Below are 23995 nucleotides of genomic sequence, written 5' to 3'. Positions count from 1 at the left end.
AGGTACTTATATATATATGCACATCTGGAAGCATGTGAGTAGTTTTACTGAAGTCAAAATTTTACTTGAAGTTAAGCATGCTACGTATTTTGTTGACTCTAGACCTAAATTCCCCAATGCCTTTGCCTCCTGTGCACTCTAGTGCACGTTGGAAACATCTCCTGAGTTCCAGCTCTGCTTTTTCTATTCTGGACAGCAAGCATGTGCTGTATTTTTCCACCTGACATCTAAAAAACACAGACCAGGAGATAACTGCTTCCCCCTTGAAGAATAAACAGGGTTTTGCAGATGATAGGTTTCATCTGTCTGATAGCAAGATAACCGCAAAAGCAGGAATTGGTTAAGAAATGCCTCTTTTTAGGGGAATTGTTTCCTTTGTCCTTTATATTTTGTTCTGTGCTTCCTGAAGTCAGTTAGTGACCTTCCTAACATTATTTCCCCAGTAAGGATCATGTAGGTTATAGCATGTCTAGATAATACAGTATATTGAGGGCTTTGGGAAAACTCTTGAGCTGTGGTTGTTTTCACTGTTTTCCTATTCAAGTTTCAAGGGTCCTTGGTTTATCTGCTTTTTTACCTCTTTCTTTTAACCAAGTTTGATTTAGATTTAAAAGGTTCTGGGAAGAAAAGGGCAAAAAAAGGCTACATCAATATTGCTTCTTAATGCATGGAAGGGTTCCCCAGCAACACATGAGCTACAGAGGATTTCCTGTTTTATTGCTTTAAATAGATTTCATGTATCATTTGGGTTGCCTGAATTCTAAATGTCAGTTCTGTACAAGCAAATAGTGTGGAAAAAAAGAAAAGCAGACTCAAACCTGTAAGAACAAGATGTGATTCTGGCACTTAAGAAGAGTCAAGACTGAATGGTGGCAAGTTTTGTGATAATCACATGCCACAGAGAAACTCTTCTTGTGCAACGGAGTATAGATTTGTTTGTTCCTAAACTAGCTGATTTGTAAAGTTTATTAGTTCATGCTTTGTAAAGTTCCAGGTTCAACTGCTGAAACTTTCAAAGTGAAATCACAAAGTAATGCCACACTGCTGTAGCCAATGGTTGAGTTGTTTCCCCAAGGAAATAAGTGGTTGAAGTTTTGCTTTCCCAGCCCACCTTCTCTGGGACTCACTTTTTGCACTTGCAGCTGTGACAAGCACACAGAGTAGGTGTCTTCTGAGAAACCTTTCCCTAAGTTTGAATTTTGTCCCAGACTCATAACTGCCACACGTATGCACCTCTTGCCACAACTTGCAAATAGCAAAGAAAAGAGTAGCAGGATGAAAACAAAACTTATTAAAGTCCTGACTGGTCTAAGAAAAGCTTATCTCGTTCTTGTGCGGTACACAAGGTTGTAGACTCACCATTCATGTCACCTTGAACTATAATGGTTTTTGATGGTGAAAATACCAGGCTCTGCAATAAACAATTGAGAAGCAAAATCAAGGAAATGAGTGAAAACAAGGAAATCTCATCTCAGTGTGAAGATTATCTTACTGTTCAAGGATGTTTTTTTCTCTTCCACATTTCATTACATTCTCTCTATGGAGTTTGAATGCTTCCGTTGTCGGTGGATAGCTGTTACACGGTCCTCTAGTTTGATCCCAGCTGAGATGTATTGCCTGGAATCATATGCTCTGCAAACCAGGAGTCGATCCATTGGGGTCAGTGAGCTGGTGAAGGCCGGGAAAAGCTGTGTCTGTGGGGTGAAATGTAGGCTGGAAAGGACATTTAACATGGAGAATAAATAAACTTTTGCAGGAAATACTGTTGGAGCAGGTCATGAGAAAGATAAAAAGGAATAAGGCCTAGCAGGTCAAATAGGGTCATCTACCCTATTCCATATTTCTGGTTCCTTAGGGAGGGCTGTTAAATAATCCTCAGATTTTTGGTCACTTTTCTTTGGGTGTCTTTTAAGGGCTTGAAAGACTTATGAGCACACAACCATTATTTATTACTAAAACACACAGTAAGGGCTTGGGCCTAAATTACTATTAGGCTAAGCATTAATACTTTTAACACCTGCCCTGCACTGCACCCCTCAGTGAGTCTCTTCTGGCCAGGCAGCTGTCAATCAGGTGGGGAAATGTTGGTGTCTTGCTTCTTGGGACAGGCTGAGGCTTGATCTTGCCACTCTTCTGCTTCTTTCTCTGTTCTGCTTCTTCTCTTAGGGTTTTACATCTTTTGATGTTTCTGCCTTTTTCTCTGAAGCTTTGAAGATTTTACGTCTTCATTTTTAACTGTTGTTAATTAGTATTGACTCATCCATCCCGCCACTGTGTTCTGCTTTCACACCTTGCAAGACTTAGTGCAGTCTGTGTGCTCTCTCACCCACAGACTATGGTGATGAGGCTTGCACAGCTCATCGCAGCCCATTAGCAACAGCTAGTGGGCTCTGGGACCTGATTAGAGCAGAGGATTTCCTTCAAAGCTGTAGGTCAGAACTATATTCTGGATGGAGTAAGGGGGCTCGGACTCTGTGGACACAAACCACGGACTGTCACCTCTGGGTAACATCCATACTAGAAAAGTGGTCCTTTCAATACCCTCAGCAATTACACATCTGCTCTACAAACAAGGTACAATTTATGATTCAGTTCCTACAGTTTTTCACCTTCACAGATCTTCTTGGCATCTTCTTCACTATGCATTTCATACTGCTCCAAAAGCCACCTGTTTGATTCCCACCAATGGTATATCATTAGATTTAGGCTTCAGTAAATGGGGAAAGGAGGAGAACTACAGTCCTGGGACTTTCTTCTTAGCAGAAGTAGTCCACAACATACTCTGTGCCCCAGAATGGGAAGTCTTAGTGCAACACTGTCCTATCACACCGGGACTGGCGTCTCACATAATCCATATCCTGTAGCAGATATTCTGTTGGTGTTTCCCGTTTACTGTGAGATAGCTCCCAGGAGCTATACCAAGCAAAGGCAAGTTTTAAATGGTACCACTCTAACTATAAATGAGAACAGAATCTGGCATTGATTCGCTTGCTTTGGCTACACTATTCCCACTGCACCAGAAAGAAGAATAAAGAATATTGCTTGGTAACTTCTTACTTTTATCCCCCACTCAGTTTTCTTTAAAGCTTTCTAATTATTGCGTTGTGAAAAAGGGGGGAAAATGCCAAAGACAGACACAGGGTGAAAGAAAAACATCTCTGGGATTCAGCAGCAAGTAACTTGTCAACCTGACTGCTTTTTCCAGAGACATGAAAAAACTGTCTGTGAAGAGCAGAGGAAGAAAACACAGATATTGAAGGGCCCTTTAATCTAGCAGAAAAGAAGCATCACAGGAACCAAATTAAAGCCAGACTCATTCATATGAAAAATAAGTTAGCAGAAAGGATGATTAACCATTGGAACAAAGTACAGAGGGAAGTCGTAAAATTATCCCCCATGTTCTGATGTCTTCAAATCAAGACTGTATTCTACCCCGTAAAATATGCTTTGATCAAAGAAATTCTTGGACTTGACACAAGAGGAGGTCAGAGTAGATAAGGTGGTCATTCCTCTGACCTTAAAACTCTACAAATATGTACCTTCTGAGAGAAAGGCCAGACTGTGGTTACAATCTGGCACAGGGACACCAGAAATTTCGGTTCAAGGCCTGGCTCTGCTACAGATTTCCAGCACAACCACAAGCAAGTTGTGTAGTTTATCTGTGCCTGTTACCCATCTGTAAAGTCTGAAACCTCTTCTATTTAGCTTGCTAGCTATTTGGGTGAGAAAAGCAACTTATTAGGTGTGTGTTCAGAGCTTTCCTAAAGGAAAGTCTGTGAGCATCACTGCAAAGCACATGTTCCCATAAGGAAACCTTGAAGATGCAGAAGGAAATATATTGGTAGGAAGGCAAGGAAATGCTTAGCTTTCATCAATAGCCTCCTGAGTGCAGTAAAAAGACAACACATCAGAGTGCAGGGATGGTCACTCAGCCAGAGAGTTATGATTTCATCTCAGGATGCTTCTGAATGCAAATAGCATCCAAGGCCTTCTCATGAGGGAACCTTTCACTTCCTCCAGCAGCATTTGTAACATTGCACTTATTTATGTTCTGAACAACAATAATCAAATGACCAGTGTCTGTCTCTAGCCATGCACAATGAAGACTTGTGCTCTCTTTGCTTAGCTAAGAAACTTTGTGAGCTTCTGCCAAGAATAGAAAGATCATCTTGAATGGCTGGAACAAATTCAAACCATGTTCCAGAGAGCTGGAAAGCTCACAGCCTTGTCCCCTGCCCAGCTGCTCCTCCCTTCCTTAGATCTTCATTGTGGTGTCCGTCAGGCTGTATCGCTGCTGGAGCTGAATTAACAGAGTGCTCCACCTGCTAGCTAGACGCATTTCTAGCTCTGCACTCTGCCCATCACCAGAGCTGAAATGTGAAGAGTCTTTCATGGCACAGAGGAAGKACGTTTTAGGAAATTATCTGAGCAGGAGTTGGGCTTCTACTCAGCCAGGGAGAAAAGGACTGTATCCCAGCTGGAACCTCATAGTAACATCTCAGTGACTCCTTATGTGAACTACTATTAGTTACGTCTGCTCCGGAGAGAATGGGAGTTTATGCAGCAATCAGCTGCTAAGCTTGCAAGCATCAACTAGATCCTCTTTGCTCCAGAGATTTCTGGTTCAGTCTCTGATGGTGATCAGCATGGACTTGCATATATAGCAAAATATATCTATACGTAAAACATTTAACATCTGTCATATATATAACATATATAACAGCAACACTAATATATGAGTGTCTTATTTAAAGAGAGAAAACAGCTTAGGAAAGAGCTAACAAAAGAAAGCAATAGCCACCAACACACAGGATTTCTAGAGCTGCTCTAGGGATTACAAGGCGACTATAGGTGAATATTGTTTCCAGGTCCACATTATTTCTGACAAACCTCATAAAGCTACAGGTGGGACCAGTGACAGAATGAGGCAGAAGGTTAGAGAAGGTAAGGAAAAGACAGCTGGTGGGGTAAGTGGAGAACCGTATCAGAAATACAGTGAGACACAGCTCCACAGAGCTAAAAGATGCACTTACATCGCCCTGCCAATCCCCCCTTGGCACAATGTCTCTGTATGTGATCCTCTTAGTCTATCACTGGTTCTCTGTGATATGTGTCTATCTGGTTTCTCATGGCCGCCATAAACCCTTCTACTGAACTAATCTCATTTAACAGTTCCACTGACTTGAAAAGAACTCTAGTAAGATTGCTGTGCAATTTCTGCTGGCATTATTATGGCTGTATCACTTGTCAGTTTTTGTAAACAAGATAAATATAGTTAAACTTAAAGCATCAGATATGAAGAAATTTGGCATGTTATAGCAGCCCATCAGAAATATTTCTTGACAGGTACCTCATAAAAAAGGAAACAAGAGGATGCCAGAGAGGATAACAACTGCAGGATTTTCTTTTGCAAAATATGTTTTTGCCCAAAGAGGCTGCAAAAACTCAATGTTCACTACCATGACCTTTTAGCACCATATCTAATTCTGCTGTCACATACAGCAGCCTGTACCTGGACTGGCTTCCCAAAAACAGTGGGTTTTGGTATCAGTCTTAGTATCTTACAGTGCCTCTCATCTCAGAGTGCATCAGAGGCAAGACCACTGGAATCCAGCTACCTTGTCGCTGGAGGATAAAAGGCAAAACAGCAGGAGGCATGCAAAGCTGCAAGGGAGGGGGGAAAAGTTCCTGATAGGGCCCAGGGAAAACCCCTAAGTGCAATTGATTTTTAACGTGTTTGCACAGCAAGAGGACATCCCATTTGAAGGGTTTGTGTGAAAGAACATCCCCCACTTTTCCCCACACAAGTTGTTAGTTTGTGCCTGCAGCTACTGTACACTCAAAGAAGACAAGAATCTCCCCTCTAGCACCTGCATGAAAAGACCAAGCCCAACAAATCTCCCCACACCCAGGAAGTACCCACGCTTCCCTTATCACCTCTGGGAGCAAGTTGAAAGGTGGGATGGGGGGGAGGTATATTTGCAGCCCTACATGTGGGGCTGACCAAGGAGGATGAATGGGCACCTTGGTGGTTCAGTGTACTGAAGGGTACTGCAGGCAAGAGTCACAGGGAATTACCTGCTCAGGAGCAGTCCATGGGGTAATTCCAGGTCCTCCCTTGCTGCAGAGCTCTGAGCCCTCTCAGACCACATGGAGGTCAAGTGTAATGACAAAAACCATGAGTCAGCCGTGCTGAGACCTGAACTGCTGTGCCAGGGAGTGTGGATGCTTCCTGACCTAAGATTGGACTGGCCTCTTGAAGTTTCAGAGTGCAAAAGACAAAGTCACGGGAGAGACTGCATTAGCTCCTAGACAGCGAGGAAAAACCAGCCCTTACAGTCTTCCATAGCACCAGTGAAAATAGCTAGATTATAAAGGCTAGTACCAGAGGTCAAGCCATTGATGCTCAGAAGATAAAATGGTTGGTTTCTACCATAGTTTGAGTGCTATAAAGTCAATAAGGATTTCCAATAATTATACATAGCTCTTGTCTTTTGTGCAACTAGCAAATGTAATGGGATGGATTTTCAGCATTAGGAGTCTGGGAAATGAAATGATCCAAGCTTTTTCTTTTTTTTTGGTGCACACGCTGAAATAGTGGATATCACAGATGCACCAGAGATCCTTGTGGGGAGGGGTACTGAGATTTGAGGGTGACAAACTGGGCAGGCACATTAGGATAATACGGTAAAGAGCTCTTTGCCTTAGAACATGTTGCTTTTGCTGAACTAAAATTCTTATCTCTCCATACTCTAACAGAGGGAATGTTTCAGAATTGCTTCCCCTATTGCAGTGAAGAGTGAAAAGTACACAACATTTGCGATGAGATCAGATGGAAAAATAGTTTCCTGACTTGGGCTGGGATAACCTAGCTGATTATATTATCTTCAACAATTTCAATTTCCCTCAAAGAAATAATAAAAGATTCTTACTAGAGTTGTAAGTGTCTAACCACAGTTTGAGATATATGAATTTGAGCCTCATTCTGGACTCATGCTAAAGGCCACTTTCAGTTGATTCTTGTGTAAATAGGAATCTCCTCCTTTAAGATAGGAAGGTATAGGCAGTGTGATGTCAGCTACCACACTTCCTTCTAGGCTGTAGGTTACGAAGGCAGTGCACCTTAACCACCCCAGTTTGCTCCAGGCAATCTCTGGGCAAAGAAACATCTGCAGGCACAAATGAGTCAGGACACATATGATTCTGGCACCCCAAATTGTCTGATGCCCAAAAGCAATCAGGGGAAATAAGCAAGAGAGAAGCTTCTAGCTAAAATGAGCTCACCACTGTTCTTATCACCTGGGCTGTATCAGACTCCCTACTGATTCCTTTACCAGACCATCTGAGTATGGTTGCAATGGGCAGCATATGCATGCAAAGGGAGTATTTTCAAACTGCCAGCATTACTTGATTAGTTAAATTCTCTTGCCCTAACTTCAGGAAACATCAATAAATAGCCTTAAAAATGTGTTTTAGTATCTTAGCGTATGAAAACAGATGCGATCTTTTGTATATCAGCCAGTCATTATTGATTAGAATATTAATTTTTTTAATTTATGTACTTTCTGAACATTTACAGCCTTCTTTTAGCTAATTAGGAGTCCCTATCTATAATAGACAATAATTTACTTCATAGATAATTTAGTCCTGGGAATACTGATCCATGTCTATGATCCTTCAGTGTTTACATAGAGATATTTCCAGATCTTTAAGGACTGTATAATGAATCTAAGTAATTGACTGTGTGCACTGGAAGGATCAGAAAACTTCCTCTCTCTCACTGGCTTTTGGCTACTTTAGTAAGTTATATTTCAAATATCTCCTCACTAAAGGAACAAGGGAAGAAGCACTGGTATAATTCTCCTAGGAGAAAAACCTTCACTATTTTCTCATATACTGCAGGTACTGGTAATGATTTTCTTAATATGACTGCTCCTGTTACTCAGAGTTATCCTGAGGCCATTGAACTGGAGCCATGGAGAGCAAACTGGATTTGAACCAGTTTTGTTTTCCTCAGCCTCTGACCTCCTGTGTGAAATACAGCTGGGCTGGACTTGAGCTGGCCTCTGGTGGGACAGCTTCAGCTGCTCTGCAGTTATTGCAGTGTCAGTGACAACCAATTGTAAGGGGGGGGGGCAGACAGCATGAGTTGAGGAATGCTATGTCAAGAATACATTAAAAAGTACAGTCAGAGACTGGTGGATAAGGAAATACTTTCACTGTTATGCCACCTTAAATCCCAACTACAACAATAAGCTGTGTCTCTCTTCATTTCTCAGCCGATGGTGCAGGGGTCCCAGTAGCTCTTTTGTCCATAGTTACCTGAACAGCTCTTGAACTGCGTAGGATCCTGCTCATTCTGGTTTTCACCACCTGCAGCAAGTGGACGTGAACCCACAACATCCCTAACCGCATTCCATTCCAACCAAAACACAAAAGCTAATCATACGGTTACAAAGTCCTTTGGCTGCCTCAGAAGGAAAGATTTATGTCCTCCAAGACTTGGCTAAGCCATTATTGCTCATTCATTGTGTTTGCCTACAAGTTATGACTGTTCTTTCCATTTAATTTTTAATGCAGCTATAGCCTTGCCTCACTAAGCTCTGGTAAAACTGTAAAGGCGCTGGCTGTTATTGGGAACTCACAATCTCTCAGCAAAAGCAGCATGTGCAAGCAGTTTCTCCTTTTCGCATGATAGTTCAGAACACCTTATGCCGACTTTTATGCAAGACCACGTTTTTCTTTAAAGCAAGGGTACAGTTTTAATTTGCTCCCATCAGAGGCCTGAGCCAGAGAAAATAATAAAATTTCCCAGACGAATGAATAAGAATTCAGTGAACATGTCTGAATCACGCATTATTGGTGTAGATGTGGTTTATTGTTATTCACAAAGCTCATTGCTGTTCTTATCTAGCATTTATCTTCTGTTTCATTTTTGCGGAGAGGAACTTTGGTATTTCTCTTCCTTAGATATTTTAACCCAGATCAGATGCTATTACTGTGATACTGACTTTGGTGACTTAAGATGTCGTCTCCATTCTGGTGTTCCTAGTTAGGTAACATAAATTGCCGCTTCTTTCTAGCTTTCAAAACACTTAGGTCCCCTGTGTGGGCATATCTGAACAGAAAAGCCTGACATCAAATATCAGCAGACTACCTGCGTGAAGACCACCATCCAACCACAGATAAAATTTTCAAATATAAGCAGGAGATAGTCTGTCTATTGCCATCAGTAGAGTCTGATGTCATAGTGTGTAGATGTCCACACAGAACACCAAAATATGTCTCTTAGAATCCAGGATTCATCCAAAATGCAGGAGATTCCTGCACTCCTCTGAACCATCAATGATTTCCCAAATGAATAAGAGGTGCTTGATGCTTCCTAAGAAGAAGCAAGAGTAGAGAGATGCTATTGCATCTCCATGTGATCCAGGTTCGATTTCCTTCTTTCCCAACCAGTTTCTTCAGGTCCAGCAGCTGCAGCATTTCTGGTAAAGTACAAACCACATCAGAGGGGAGCATGAGACACACCAGTTTTAGCCAAGAAGCCGGGAGGTGCTGCATCACCATCCATTCCTTTCCCAGCAAGAAGCCCTGAGCAGCCGTCCTTTCCCACTGGAGCCACTCTGCTCCTYGTGAAGCTGCAGAGCACCAATATGTGAAAAGCTGGGCCTGGTCCCTGAGAGCCCTTCCTGAGCCTCGTCTTGCTCCCTGGGGTGAGGCAGCTTGTGTAGCTGAGAGGTAGCAGGAAGGGCAGCACAAGAGCCTATGTTTGGTCTAGCTCAGAGTGTCTAGATGGAGAGGCTGGTCCATTCAAAGGACACTTGGGTCCAGACCTATCCAGTACTTCATCTTTCAGAACCTTGATAGTACCTGTCTGAGGACTTTCCAGTCAAGACAGTAATGCTTTTGCAAGACTTTGTTAATTTACCTGCTTGATTGCTCGGCGAAGTAAGCCTGTATTCTTTTATGTATCATCTCATGGATGAAGGCATTTGAAGTGTACAGTCACTCATTACATCATGGCAGAACTAGGTGATGGGATGCTGGCACTACTACTACTCTAACCACCATGTTTTCTTCCCCTCGACAAACAGACCCCCACAGAGTGATTACAACGTTCATCACTGGGTTCACTACTGTCTTTCGAGGAGATGTCTGACCTATTAAAGTTAGGATATGTGGAACTGTATAAACTCAGTGACTTTGACCAAACCCTGGCAACTACGTTTCATGAAATAATCTGTTTCCAGTAGCAGTGGAGATGCAGYGGAGATGGTTGGCTAGGCTCACCATATTACCAGAGCCTGACATGTTCTTCCTACCCTGCTCCGTACTAGTAAAGGAGAAAAAGAAATCACATCTTGGCTGGGGGCTCACAGACCCACCTGGGAAGGGAAGGAAGCCTAAAAGGCAGGAAAGTCTAACCGTGAAGAGCTGGCAGTTGGCCTTCTCTTTATACCAACTGAGTGCCAAGTCAGGCAGTTCTGCTGACCATGCTGTGCCCGAGCCGTGCAGCAAGGGAGTCCCTCATCTAGGCACTGGGATATCAGGCCTTTTAAAATTGCAGAGGGATCCCCACTTGCAGCAGACATTGCTCCGCAGCAGAACCAGGCTCGGTGGGGAAGGCACCATGCATCGTTTGCTGTGAGGAACTGTGGGATTCCCCAAAGCCCTCCAAGGTCCTGACGGCCTCGTCTTGCCTGAGCACACTTCTGAAGCAGAAGCTATCACAAGCCAGACCCTGCCCTGACCTGTAGGCTCCCCGCTGCGTCTCCGTTCCCCGTTCCCGTGTGAAGGAGATGCAAAGYGGGTGACTCAGGCACTTGAGGAATCCCTGGGTGCGGGTGAGTCAGCACAGGGAGGGGAGCAGCTGCGCAGCTCCCGCTTGCGTCGCCCCTGGCAGAGCCGGCACGGCTGTGGGGAAGACACCCTGGTTGCTGCAACTAACGACTCATTCACGGTGGCTGTGGGACTGATGGCTCCAGGAGTGAGGGAGTGCAAAAGCGGCCTAAATTCATATTTCCTCCTGCATTGCCCGCTGGTGCTGTGCCAAGTGCATGGTGACAGAAACCATTATCCGGCTTTGCGCATTCGTGTTTACACACCTTGAGGCCAGGAAAGGCTGCTACAGTGACCCAGCCTGACACCCTGCCTCGCGGAGCCTGTAAAACTTTAGCCAGTATTTTCTGCGTCAAGCCTTGACTTGTGTTAAGTGCAACAGCATACCTTGCTTGACCCACATGATCCACAGCCATCGCCTGGGGTTGTATAGATATGTYGGCGTTCAGTTGGACCTAACAGGCAATGTTTCCCTTTGCACTTTCTGTTTGCAGTTCCTCACCATGGCAGCAAACCTGCTGAAGAATAATTATAACAACTAAGTTTGACCAGGTAATAGAAAGACAAAAATCAGATGAGGTTTGTGGTTGGTAATCTGGAGGTCATGGAACAAAAATCAATGTACCCAATAAAAATGAAAACACAATTCCTTTGTTTATCAAACAAATTAATAAGGGTTTTATGCATCATAGCATATGCATTATGAAATAAACTGGAAAATTAAGTGAATTTAAAGAGCTTGGCTCTGTCCACATGGCAGTGGTGAAGCATGGCTTTTCTTCTTTATTACCTCTTACAAATAATTAGCTTGGCACAAAAATTTTTTTCAGAGATAGAAATAGAATTTCAGAAATTATTTTCAGAGATAGAAATACTTTTTTTTGGCAAAATGCATTTCCTCATGACAGCTGTCTACTTTCTGAGGGGAAAAATCATCCTCATGTCAAAATCAACCTTTTGAAGATGTAGGTTATAATTAAGACTAGTATTTTCAAACCTGGATGTCCAGACCAGGCATCTATAAATAAAAATTGAAAACCGCCTAAATCAAGGGTCTAAACATTTATCTCAGATATACTTATTTGTTCATTAAAAGAAAGCTGTCCTTTAAAACTGTGACCAAGAAGGCGTAATCCAGGTGATCTTTCGAAGTGCTGAGCACTTCCAATATTGATTTGATAAACTGAAGCTGCAGGTATTCTCAACCTGTGAATAGTTCTGCATAACTGCTTCAGGTGTGGAAATTTTTAAGATTGAAATGGTTGAAATATTTAGCTGAGGAGGAAAAGAAAATGCATGGGACTGGAAGTGGCCCAAGACTTTGCTGTAGCTTGGCAAGTCCAAACCGCAGGACAGTTGCTGCCTGTGCAGAGCCCAGTGAGATGCTCCCCTCGCCATCTGGCCTGGGTGCCTCATGGGAACCCAGAGCTTGCAAGCCCCACAGGTTCAACAGAGCTTTGCTGATTTTCAGAGTTTGCCTTGTCTGGGCTCTCTCCAGACAAGATTCACTTGCTGTGCTGACGGTGGATCAGGAATAGCTGAAGGAGACATAACTCAATGTGCCAGAGCAAGTCCCAGAGGGTAGCAAATCAGACAGGCTGTCTACTACCAACTTGTGAGCTCTCCACTGGCCGTCCAACAGCAGTCGCATGGGTGAAGGACAGGAAGGAGATAGAGCGTGTCATGCTTGTGGCTGAAAAGAGAAATATTCATGTCATCACATAGACTTAGTATTGTTCACATCCAAAGAACCTAAAACTTTCTGTGAGCCATTCCCCAATATTTATTATAGCCTGTACTTGTCGCACCATTATGTTTCCTCAATGAGAAATTACTATGAAACAAATTGAATTCTAAGAGATAATTTTGCCTTGGGGTTGGCTATATGCTGCGCATTAATCCTCTAAAACTACTGTGTACATGCTAATTGACAATACATTGCTCTTGAAAAATAAAGGCCACTATATACTTATATATTTATTTCCAGTTTTTAGATTATAGCATTGTGATAACAGCTTCAGCAGAGGACGTCTCCTAAGTGACAGGCTGAGGTTAATGGCTTTGCCTTTGCCTCTGGCCATACAAACTCCTCCCAGCTAGTCATTAATTCCTGAGAAAAATACTCTCTCTTGAGTGATATTGGTTTAAGTCTACTTTAAATTCCATGCCAACCGCTGGGAGTGGTATCTCTTGTGTTATAAAGACAATCTCATGAGTAATAGCTTTATGCACTCTCACTGTATTTGGTCTAGCTTGTCTCTAAAGTCAGAGAGTGAATTTACTGTGCCAGTAATTTGATAATGAATATGGCTGTAAGGGCAATAGGACAAAGGTGGGGACCCAAACCCACTACAGCATAAGGATATACTCCCAGGAAGCGAAACGAGGGTGGAGATTGCGAATGGCGTAAGAGGCACGTAAAGCTCGAGCTGTTCCCTGGTTCCTCCTGGAGCTCCTTGTGCAAAGCTGGCATGCCTATGTGGCACAATGCAGTGCTGTTGAGTCGCTTAATGCATAGCATGCACTGTTCGGTCCTGTGGCTTAAGGATTAGACAGGGAGAAGGAAGGTCTCAGTTCTATTTCCAGTTATTCTGCTAGCTCACTTGGGAGAAATTGTTTAAGGATGTTCCCCGACTTCCTCCAGGTTGCAGCCTAATGCAAAGGCCAATCAGTCAGGCTAAGGCAGAATAATTTTCAGATCCATGGCGTGTTTGACACTCAGATGTGCTGAGCTATTGATACGAAAGCATAAGCGATCACTGTTCAGGCTGTGCATTAGAGTGTAAACCTGAAGGAGCTGAAGTACACAGTGTTTCAGATATCTGTTGGGAGGGAAGCAGGTCTGATAAAGCACTGGAGTATGTTATGTGCAGTACTAGAGCAAGGTGCATTTCTTTTCACTTATACATCTTTATTTCTTGAGCTAGAGGTTTTGTTGCTGTTGATGATGATTACATATCAAATGAAATTTGTATGCTTATTCAAATCCCCATTTAAAATGCCTTTCTGTGGCACCTTTTTCAGCCACCCATTCCCAAAGCACAGTAGTCAGCACTTCACAAAAATAAGCAGGATTTACAAACACTTACCGTGCTGTGTAATGCAAGATTGCTACAATTGCATCAGGAGTTGCACAGTATCTCTGTAGTGATGCTCAGAACAAGCTGTCGCAAAGGAATGATGCACTTCACTCGTAAGAGGGAAGCAGCACTATGTTTATTGCAGTAAGATAACGACTTAACAAAGTTCAATTGTAAATAAGAATGATTTAATGAGGTTCGATTGGCAAGGTTCACTCAGTTATTTACTGCATGAAGGACAGGGTCAGATGCACACGCAACGGAGACCCTCCCGCTGAGTCACAAGGTTCAGAAAGGACCCCCTTGCTTACTAAACTCCTTTGGAGAGGAGCCTAGGTGCAGATGGATCCAGTCCTAGTCCCAGACTTGGTCAACRGTTTATATCTAAAGGAGTGTGTGTGAAGGGAACCCTCCCGTTGAGTCATGAGGTTCAGACTGGACCCCCTTGCTTTCTAAACTCCTTCGGAGAGGAGCCTAGGTGCGGCTGGATCTGATTCTAGTCTCAGACTTGGTCAACGGTTTATGTCTAAGGGATTATGTGCTCAATTAATCAGAGATATAACTCAGCAAAGTTTCACGAAGTTTGCAAAAGTTCAGCATGCTGTTAATCACTTACTGAGGATCTGTTGCAGGTAAGGAATCCCTCAACCTCGAGGAGTAACCTTGAGAGGCGTCCCTGCTCACGTGCAGCCCACTGCCATGCAGGAGAGCTCAATGGGCTCTGGGCTGCCCCCTATTTATGGGGGGGGGGGAGGTGATTGACTCATAGTCATATTTGCATGCTAGACGGGCTTTAGTTGGTGCGCACCCAGTTAGCCCCTGCATACGTGCTGTTTACAGGGAGGTCAGGTTGAGGGGGAGAGAGCACATTGTTGGGGGGAAAGGAGCATACCGTCACACGAGCTGACTTTTAAATGGCATCCACTTTGTAGCTAATGTATCATGGAACCATGATGGAGCACTTTGCACCTCTTCCGGTGTCCTCTGACCAACAGCCTTCAGAGCCATTTAGTCAGCTCTGCCAGCCACACAGGAAAGGATGCCTACGTGTTATAGTRGAATGATCCAGCAAGGAAATGCATGGTGGAATGAAAGAAGATGCCACTGTTGGATGAATTAGGAACAGGTTTAATTAACACACAGTAGATCTTGCTGGGTGCAAAGTCCATGCTGATGGAATTTTAGATGTTTAAGTTCAGGGTACATGCTGCATGGGGGCTTTCTGAATATCAAATTATAAAAGAAAAACCCTCACCAAGAACTAGCAGCAGTAGAAGTATCAATATATTACAGAACAAAACCCAAATCCTATGYTGAATTTTTAGGTTGCATAATCACTCTGGACAAAGGTTGAGCTTATTCCTTGACTTCACTCCTTCATTTCCTGACACATATCTTGGGTAYTGGAAGGAAAAAAAAATAAGCAGCTTTGTTTAATTATGCTGTATTTATAGACAAATATATATTTGTCACTTTGCTTTGAGGAATAGGCTACCTAGACCAAAATTGTCTTGACAAAAGCTTCTAGGGATACTTACTAAACAGCTAATTTCCCCCTGTTTTCAGCAAGAAAACACATGCATTGTTACAGCGTAAGTCAGCTAATGCATATTGTTGTCATTCGTACTACAGTAGCAACCAAAACTCTCAGTCACGATCAAAGACTTGTTCAAGRTGATGTAGAAACATATTTTAAAATACAGTCCATTGCCTGCTTCCCATGAGCCCTTTTCTTCTGTTTTCCCTCTCTCCACTAGAGCACTTCTAACTTCAGGATCTGATCTGATGATTTTCGGCAGATCACAGCATTGATATTGAATGGCTCAGGATATTGAACGGCTCCCCCAAAAGAGGAGATATTTGGGTGGGGAGGGGGAGAGCAGAGGAATAGGGTTTCCTAGCAAGCCACACTGCTAACACATAGCAGTATTTCTGTAGATGGAAGTTCTGTAGCAGCCAATTAACTTCTGCAGTGTGGGTTTTTCATGAATTGCTAGAAATGGAAATGATGAGATCACCGGCATAGATGGACTTCGGCACTGCTGCAAGGTGCTGTGCGGGAGGGGAATTTCAGCAGCTGAGGAAAGAGCAGGATGCTCTTCTGGCCTCAAAAGAGGGGGTGGGAGGCAGAGTAATAAAAACACTTATGTTGAATGTTGCTATTAAAAGCAACTGCCAGTGAAGTTACTGAGAATGCTGAAATTTAGAGCCAACTTCCTGCTGAGTTTTGTTCACTAGAAAGGTAAAAGTGTAGTGGTCAGAAGAAAGTTAGACAGCTTCTTATTTGGCATATATATGTATAGTCCATATATTAAAGTTTAACACCTATCTGTATTTTTACGTATGTCTGCAGCATCTTCTGCTGTGATGTAAGCAGACAGGAAGGCTCATCCTAGAGGGAAGGGGATGTTAAATGTTGGTTGCTGAGCCAGAAACATCTTGTTGGAGGGCTGGGTGGCATCTGCTATCAAGACTTCATGGTGAGTAAGCATTTTGGATCCAAAGGCTGAGAATGCAGAGTTGAAAGGTCTCCTTCAAGCCCAGACACAGATGTGCAAGACCTGGTTTAATCCAGCCTTGGTAAGAATTAAAGGGTATCTGTTGCCTCCATTCCTAAGGTACTGTCCTTATTTTTACACTGAATTATTCCTTGCTCCGTGAGGTATTCCACTGAAGCCAATGAAACTTTCTCATGCCCAGTGAAGTTGGCCCATCRTGATTCTCTAAAACAAGTGCAAGATTTCCAAAAAACATCAGAACTAAACATAGATATTGCAGGCATCTTCTGGCTACATTTGTATCAATGCTAACCATGACCAGTCATTGGCTTTCTCTCATACTTACATCAGCACTAACCCTCCATCAGCCAAATCTCACCTCCTTAACCGTGATCTCAGCAGAGTTCACCTGTATTATAGAAGAGCATTGCTCCTTCCACTGTGAGAATAGCTAGATAAATTTTATGGTTCCCCTCAGCTAGGATATAATACAAGATAATCATAGCTTCCCCTTCTGACCCTACAGATTTCCAGATCTATTTGAATTCAGTGATAAAACTGCATTCTTAATAGTGAGTCCATAAGAGCAAAGTCATTTACCCAGTAAGAATCTAGTGATGAGGCATGATAAAATATGAGTGTACTGCCTGACAGAAACAAACCAAGATATGGAGTAGGGAGTATTTAGTTGTTGAATAACCTTACTTTTGTGGGATTTTCTTACAGATACTTAACCATTTACTTAGCTTTTGCTTGGTAAAAATGTCCTTTTTGATGTAATTACATCAAATGACAAGTCTATATCCCTTGACATATTTACATGATTCAATAGCCTTAGCATTAATTTGTTTTGAAACATTGTTTCCAGCTGTCTTTAGAGTGATTACCTTGAATGACATGAGCAGTATTAATTCATGAAAATTTGTCATTTTAACTTGTATACATTTCTGTTTAAAGGTTATACTAAATGTTGAATACATTCATGGCACTAATCTGTGGCCAGTGCACAGCTAATTTTTCTCTTTTTTTCCAGCAGACCCTATAGAAGCTCTCTGTAGTGGGATCTGGTTGTTCCCATGAGACTCCTGAGCCCTCTGTTAGACCAGTTCTGGGGTGGAATTAGAGCACTGTTTCATCCTATGCTTTTTTTCTGTTATCTGTCCCTCTCCAACATCCCTCATCAGGAGGACAAACCCTGTACGCACCACAGGAGTTATAGGCTAATACAGTTAAGATCACTGAGTTTGTTCTTGAGGCTTYTGAACTTTACCCAGTAATGCCTACTGTGGAAGGAGTTGTGAACTGTGTATAAGCCACATATTTTTGGTGCCTGTAGATATCTCCCAGAAGAACCTGTGACTGCTTTATCTTGTGAAACACTCAGACACAGTAAAAGCTCCCAAGGTTCAGGGTAACAATGTTTAGCACATGATGGATTAAGACTTTGTAAGAAGGCCAGAAAAGCCTTTATGCCATATAAGATCATCCCAGACCAGACATGCAAATCCTAAGAACAGCCTTTCTTTTAGTACTTTCTCTTCCAGATCCAAATGAAGCCAAGAAACAGAGAGTATGCAATTACAATTACAAATACTGTTCACTGGCAGCCGGAGTTTTGCTTTGATTTTCTGGGAAGAGGGAATAAGTCCTCAGAAGAAGCTTCCAGACTAGGATGGGTTTGAATCTTCTGCTCATGCTGAGCCAATTACATCCTTAGATGCAAAGAACTTGCTCCTGGGCCACTAAAAGCATTGTGTAGGAGCAGAATCACAAACCTGGCTGTGGAGCTGAAAGGTGCCATATCTCCTGAATAATAGCAGAAAGACTTTCCCAACAGCTGTACTGACCCAAGGGTCCCAACTCGGAGCCTGCAATAGATTTTACTGGTTTTTTGCACCTATGGATACATACGGATATATGTGCATTGCTCCTGTTGAATCCCCATACACTGCCTGACATTCATGGCTATTTGTGACGTGTAGACATCAGGTATCTCTATGACACCTGATAAAGTGGGCATAGATTCACTGAGGGAATTATGCCAATTTACATCACTTAAAATTCTTGTGCTTACAGATCTGAAATTAGAAGTATATACTTGAATCAGTTGTCATTAATAATCATTATTTTGCCTGCTTTAGTCTATGAGAATAGAACTCTAGATGAGTTTGATTTTGTGCCTTATCCCCAGATGTCTGCATGCTGAAGCCCTAACAAAGTTCTGGCTCCCTCTAGGAAAATATTAAAACTGTTTAAGCCCCATTTTTTATATATAAATACTGATATCAACAACAAAATCCACTTATGGATCAATTCAGCAGCCAGAGCTCCTGTTCTTTCTGGTTGTCACTTTGATAATGCAAAACAATCACATGGGCTTGCAGCCCTGTCTGTTTGGTGTGCCATCATTTACAACACATTATCAGAGTGACAGCTGGCAGTAGCAAGAGGCCAAGCGCCAGATACGCACAGTGCATCTTACTGAAAAATATTTCCCTTTTAAAAAACAGATAGGTTGATTAAGAAGTGAGGGAATTCCTCCCACTTTCCCCAGATGGCTGAGATGATTCATTGGAAACTAACCCAGACACAGTTTCACAGTGCCCTGGCAAAAATCCATGCTCCACCTTACATCCCCTATTCAGGTTATATCCCATGGGCTTCATAGGCAGAATTTTCTCTGACAAGGATTGAAAACAGGGATCTATAAGCAATGAGGAATTGCATCTCTGTTCGCTTTAATTAGGTAGGACAAAAAACAAGCTCAAAGATGTGTTTTATGCAGTGCGTGAGTATACCCTGAAGAGTTTCGCGTTTGCACTCCACTTGCTTTGTGTTTGACCAGCCTGCTTTCACCATGGCCCCATTTGAATTCAGACACAAACAATGTACTCTCAAAGCCTTCCAGTCGCCATAAATCCTTGTCTCCTTCTTCACTGAGATGCCTTCTTAGGCATCATCCCAAGGGATTCTAACTGCCCTTCCCTGATCAAGTCTGACCTGATCAGCAATATTATTGAAGAATTACCCCTTTGAGTTTCATGAAGCTCTCCAGTGTATTAAGTCCTCCTTTTAGCTTCACTAAATATTCCTGTGACCCCCCCTTAAAGCCACTCAGAAGACAACGCAGGACTTGTGTCCCCCAGCACAGGATGCTAATCAGGAAGCTACAGTGAGCTAAAGGAAGAACAACATTACAGAAGAACACTTTATAAAGAAGTGATAGAGTTAACTGATTGCTATTTCATTATTATGCCAGCTGACTGTACAGGACTCCACAATGTTCTCATGGATGTGGGGAGGGGTGTGTGTTCCCTGGCACAAACCCAAGATCTAGATTAAAATCTCCCAGAGTTAATTTAGGAAAACAATAATATTTAAAGTTGGAAGGTTTTTTTAGGCTATATTCAGCCATGAAACATGTGATCCCAGGGCCTCTTTCTTGTCCACACAGACCTCTTCTAGTGAGTTCTTGCGAASAGCTAGCCCCACATTTTCAAATGAGAGAGCCTAACAGGAAGTACATAAATTAATATTTTAGCATTCAAATAAATATTCCGGTTTTCAGAAGTGTTGAACAGCTGCGTGTCCCACTGATTGGGTCCCCAATTCTTAGTAAACTTATCATCCCTAGTTAATCAGTTTGTACACTAAGCCCAGTATTGATACTACTCTTGACCGAGTTTTTGCAGCTTGTTGCGTTTTCCTGTTACTCTTCCCCTGAGGTAGGATTCCTGCTCTTTCTAGCATCTGTCCCCAGGATGGAGGATGGCAGGACAACTTGCAAAGTGCTATGGGACCTGAACACTTGTGAAGAAGGCTGTTGTTCGGATCTCAAAACCTTACAGCTGCCATCCTGTCCCTTGACCACCATGGCAGGGGGCTGTATTAGCCACGGTCCCAGCTGGGTGTCCATTTTTCATCGCCAGACAGTTACCGGTGGCCTGTAGTGGGGCTGAGGGTGTGTTGGGGCAGACACTCAAACAGATAGCCCAACTCTGCCCTGGAGGATGCCTTCCCGGTGCAACGTGACCACAGAGATGTGAGATAAACACATTGTTTTCCCAGGTGTTGTGCTGGTGGTCAGGACTACAGCAAAGCCCCAAGCTGTTAGGTTTCACATTGTTTGCCAAGCTTTCCATTTGTCACTTCTCCACGTCACGTCACGTTCAATAAGTACTTAAATGAAGTTTCTCTGCCTCTCTTGGTGTCTGAACTCTTGGCATCCTTTGTCATCTTGCCATGTGCTAGGAAAAGATAAGTTCCCTTGATCAAAGGTTACTGAGTCACTTTGTTTCGGATGCCTGGTCTTCATAGACCTTAACTTTTCTATTCTCTTAAGGAGATAGGTAGGGTGATAAACCAGTTTGGGAAGAAAGACAGTAGGACTACCAGGAACCTTAATTTCAATGCATATACCTCCCTGTTTGAACCAGGAATGTGGTATGCGAAAGATAAGAAGCCACCATTTGTAACCCAGTACATTGCAGCTTTGTCCCAGTGTCACCACAGCTGCCCACTGGGTGTTATTTTCACCTCAGCGCTGTCATATATACTGCAACTGGCTGACTGCATGATAGGAGCATTTTAGGGAAAAAAAATGAGCGTCTTCATCCACTGTGACAGAGGGAGCTTTTCAAATCTCCTTTGTTTTATGAACGCTATTTCTTTTCAGGTACTTTCCTTCATATTGTAATCTTCATTTTGGAGTGCACCCTCCATGCTGAATGGTACCTGCTATTACGGCTCACTCCCGAACAAGGGCTGAAGCACCTCTGGGAATGCCATTTGGTGATGTGTATCTTTAGGCACCTACATCCATTCAATACCTGCTTCCAAGCTCCATTTTCAAAAGCAGCTTTCGGTAGGATAGATGACTGCTCTACACACAGGTTTGGTATAGGGATATCCGTTCTGGGAAACATTGATTTTGTTTTCTAGCCAAAGTAGTCCAGCCTCCAGAGCAAGCACATTTGCACTAGCCTAAAAGTGTCAACAATAGCTTGTTTTCCTTTCTAAAGTAAAACTGATCTGACAGCATTGTAATTGCATGCAAAATTGGGTGTACCCTGGTTTACCTATCTGCACAATATTAGTATGCAGACAGAGCCTTAACAGACTCTTAAGTGTCCCAGTCATTCATGAAAGCGAGACTTAAGAGGTACTATAACAAATTCACTTAATGAATGTAATCACTTAAAACCTCTGGAAAAAGAAGGTAAAATGTTTCTTAACACTGCAAGCATCTCTTTGAAAAGCAACTTTTTATAAGAATGCAATTCTGTTAAGATAGCTGGAGCTGCCTCTCTGAGCTTTAAAAGTCATTTTTGTGGTGCCAGCACACTTAAATCTTCCCTTTTAGCAGCTACTCTAGCATTTAGTGAACCCACGTTTGTGCTTTGACTTTGCTGTATAAATATCAAAGTGATCTGAAACTCTTTCTCCTCCTTTCTCTAATTAAATCAGCACAACAATTAAAATGACCTCACTGCTTCAGGAGGACATTGACGAATATGTTCTGAGCACCGCAGCCAATAGATGTTGATCAGAAACCGTGATGATGCATGTTATTTGCAGAATGCAAGATCTGGCACAGAGTTTTGAATCTTTTAATATGAAAATATTGCTTCAGTGCAGCAAACTGCTTGAAGGTATTAGAAAAATAGTATAATATTTAAGTACATTGTTCCATAGTGTTCTTACTTCTAAACTGAATGTTGGATTGAAAGTCCTTTGATTTAGCTGTTTTTAGGCCCAGATTGCTAATATTGTAGTGGATTAAAATCAGTGTAAATTTTTTTTACTTACAAATTCTTATCTCCTGCTGTTAACAGCAACTAGCCAAATTTTATGGGTTTTGCTAGGTTGTTTCCAAGGCAAATTCACCAGATCCTTCTGTCGAATATGGCTATGTAAATCAGGATTAGCTCCAATGAAGTCCATTAAATTACATCAGTGAAATATTGGTGTGAGAAGAGATTTAAGCCTTTCAATTTCAACTGGAATTTACACAAATGAAGAAAGAATAAAGATATACAGAAACTAACCACTATTTTTGCCTTAGATTTCCTGTCAGAACTCTTAATTCCAAAGAAACATGGCTGAAATAATTTCCAATGAATAATTAAGCAGTTTAATGGACTGATTCAAATGAAAACAAAATGAGCTAAAGACATGATTTTGGGGAGAACAACTTGATTCTGAATCGGGAACGACCTAAAGTTGGCATCAAAAATTAAAGTCATTGCTGAACATTTGAGCCATCGTATAAGACGATAATGTTATCCAGTAAAAACTGTGCAGTCCTACAGACTCCAGCCCATGATGTACTCTGGTAATGTGGTTCATGCCATCTCCCTGATGCAGGGACACAATGGTCAGATTGATGTATTAGAAGAAGAAGATCAGACTGAAGAGGAAGAACTGACGGGGACTATTCAGAACAGCATGAAAGGATATAATTAGGGGTAATGAGCTTAAAAGAAAATAAATGCATGATGAACACCTGAAAGCAGGCAGAGAAACTCTGTAACGTTTTCTGTCCCAAGGTTTGTCTCCGTCATATTCTTCTGCTTCTGCTTGCATGGCTAGAAAGGGTTACAGTTGGGAAAACAGGTTGCAAACAAATTCAATCAGTGATAYGGAACTAGGATCACAAAGGTATTTTTGTGTCTAATTCTTACTGCAGTCAGCAGAACCTAAATTCCAAAAGCAACTTTAAATTTTGGGCCTTGGCTCCTGTCCAGATTTATTTAGGTCAGTGTGGATCTGTTAGGTTCTAACTTGTGCCCATTTTAAACAATTGCTATTGTTGTACATTTTTTCCTTACTGTGTCAATATTTATTCTAGCTTATAGCCCTTTGGAACAGCGCTCAGACAGATACTGGCATTTTTTTAATGTCCTCTCTTCATCCTTACATGCTTTTCTTTCCAATCTTTGAACCAGAACTGCAAAGATGGGTTAATGAGTTATTAACTTTTGTGGAGAAAAATATAATCTAGTCTCTTCTCCAGTTTGCCATGTAAGCACTGGGCAGAAATGTTATACCTTAGTCCCTTTAATATACCATTATTAACACGACTGTCTGTGTTCTGTGGGTTTTTCAGCTGTTCATTTGTTTGGTATTGAATTACATTCTCCCTTTTTTATTATTGAATTACATTCTCCCTTTTTTATTATTATTATGTTCTGCTGTTTGATCTTTGGGGGAAAAAAAATTAAACATTTAGTAGGTGCTCACTTAGAAGCACTTGGAGGTAACCGCCTGTCAATTGATCACTGAAGAAGAAAAAATGCCCCTGGAATAAGAATTTATTAAGAGGGTGAATAAATTGTTTCTCTCTTCCTTTGTCATGGCATTTTCTTTACCCTTTGGCATTCACTGCACTTGGAAATTCCTCCAAGTCTTTGTGTTCCTGAGCTTTGAGATTTCAGAAAACACTCCCTTGGCCCCTACTCCCTGCCAAGGTTACTACTTTCATACTCCTTTTCCTGTGGATTACAAAACAGGATATTATTGTAAAAACAAACAGAAATTGCTGTTTTCACTGCTGCTAATCTTGACGAGAACCAT

General features: G+C 42.2%; 1 long non-coding RNA gene across 10 annotated transcripts in view; it reads left to right on the top strand.

Moving 5' to 3' along the window:
* LOC112965536 overlaps positions 1–23739 on the top strand; it is a 107355-nt gene extending 83616 nt beyond the window's left edge. For all 10 annotated transcript variants that reach the window (XR_003253321.1, XR_003253317.1, XR_003253316.1 and 7 more), the window contains 2 exons: positions 16276–16402; positions 21096–23739. This is a non-coding gene — a long non-coding RNA (uncharacterized LOC112965536). The remainder of the gene's footprint in view (positions 1–16275; positions 16403–21095) is intronic.
* Positions 23740–23995: the final 256 nt, after the last annotated feature.

The sequence above is a fragment of the Apteryx rowi genome, unplaced genomic scaffold (genome assembly GCF_003343035.1).
Source record: "Apteryx rowi isolate R43461 unplaced genomic scaffold, aptRow1 scaffold_22, whole genome shotgun sequence".
Lineage (NCBI taxonomy): Eukaryota > Metazoa > Chordata > Aves > Apterygiformes > Apterygidae > Apteryx > Apteryx rowi.
The sequence above is the reverse complement of the archived record's forward strand: the minus strand, read 5'-3'. Positions and strand labels throughout refer to the sequence as shown.